Genomic DNA, 1,916 nt, shown 5'->3' with positions numbered 1-1,916 from the left:
ACCAGTGAATCAGGAGTTCACATTTCGATTCCCAGGGCTGCAGGCTTGTTCCCCAGTCGGGGGCATGCAGGAGGCAGCCAATCAAAGATTCTCATCATTGATGTTTCTGTCTCTCCCTCTCCCTTCCTCTCTGAAATCAATAAAAATATATTTTAAAAAACTTTACTGGAAGCTTTAGCCTGTACAGTAGAGGAAACAAAAAAACTTAAAATACTTGTTAAGTAAGTTAATGAAAGTGCCAGGCACATAATAAATATTCAATACGTGTTAACTGTTTTGATAGCTACTGTAGCTGCCACTTCTTAAGTGTCTATTATATGCCAGGCACTTCACCTCCATTTTATAAATGAGGAAACTGAGGGTCAGAGAGTCCAAGTAATTTGCCAAAGCCCACAAAGCTAGTAGGGAGAAGGATTGATGGTTCAGACTTTCTTTCTAATATATTATCTCTAACTCTGAATAGTAAATGTCTAGTACTGTGTGTCACTGGATGCATCGTGGTCCATATACATGGTAATTTTTTTATTCATGTACATGTTTCATCAAGTTTTCATTGTTTCATTATCTAAATGACAAAAAACTGAAATGACAACTATTCACTATCCATTTCAGAATTATTTTGAATGACTGTGTTTTAATTTTCTACATTTTTCTATTTTAGGAAGTATTTTTTCTACTGAGTGTTTTAGGTAAGTTCTTTATTCTTGTTATAACTCATTATGATTATTATCTAAAAATTAAACTGATTTTATAGATGTCCTATTGTTTTCAGTTTTACAGGATAATAGGAATATAGTTTGAGAGCTCCTATTTCTTTCAAATAATAAATCCTAAATAAGCTGTTTATTTTCATAATCATTTTTAATAGCATTTTTCTTTTACATTTGCAAATGCCATTCTGTTTTTTTAATCAACTAAAATTCTGATGCCTCCATGACTACAATGAATAATTTTACTCCAGCTGCCAAATCTCATTTTCTACATGCCATGTGAGGCCTCATAGGAGCCTTCCTAACCCACCACATCTCCTCAAATCTGGCACGATGTGTTTGTGCTTTATGAAAAACTAATTTAGATAATGAATTTTTAGAAAAGAAGAACTTAAGAATGTTCTTGGTAGGAAAAAGAAAAAACGTTCCAAAAGGAACTTGCATCAAAATATGGGAGATAAGGCTGTGAGAATGCAGTGCAGATGACAGGCATTTTGGCTAACTTTCCTGTCAGCCTCTAGTCCATAGGGGATTTTAGGACCTCCTTTGGACATATAAGAACAGATACACACAGCAGTATCTCCACCACTGCTTGCTAATACTTAAAATCCCTTCAAAAAGACCTTTCCGTCCGCAATTAGACATAACATATTTAAAATGTAGGGCTGTTGAGGGAACCCTTAGGAGAGAATGAATTTCACTTAAAAGTCATGGGTCAATCTGTCCACCAGCAAGTGGCAATTCTGGGTGGTGATTGGAGGAAACTGGAGGCAGAGGCATCTTGGGTGGAGGAAATCTGGGACAAAAGACAGTTGAAATTTTTGCAAAGCTCTATCCAATCCTATATAACAAAAGCATAGTATGCAAATTGTCCCCTCGACCAGGAGTTCATCCGGGAGTTCGACCAGGGGGCGGAGCCGGCGGGGGGGAAGAGAGGGAGGCCCTGGCCCACAGCTGGCAGCCTCTAGGGACCCTACCAGTGCACGAATTTCGTGCACTGGGCCTCTAGTTTACAATAATAGTGGGAGGAAAAATAGAAGCCACAGGATGGTGCAGGGGGTGGGGAGAATTTTGACCTCACCTAAAATTACAGAGAGCTCCACCTCACAAAATTTAGATTTTTCTTGTCCTGTCATAATTTAACACACCTGACTTCTAACTGAAGTGAAAAAGTAGTTTTACAGCTCATTGTTTGTCTTAAGTTAT

Source organism: Myotis lucifugus, unplaced genomic scaffold (genome assembly GCF_000147115.1).
Source record: "Myotis lucifugus unplaced genomic scaffold, Myoluc2.0 scaffold_3, whole genome shotgun sequence".
Taxonomy (NCBI): domain Eukaryota; kingdom Metazoa; phylum Chordata; class Mammalia; order Chiroptera; family Vespertilionidae; genus Myotis; species Myotis lucifugus.
This window is presented reverse-complemented; position numbering follows the sequence as displayed.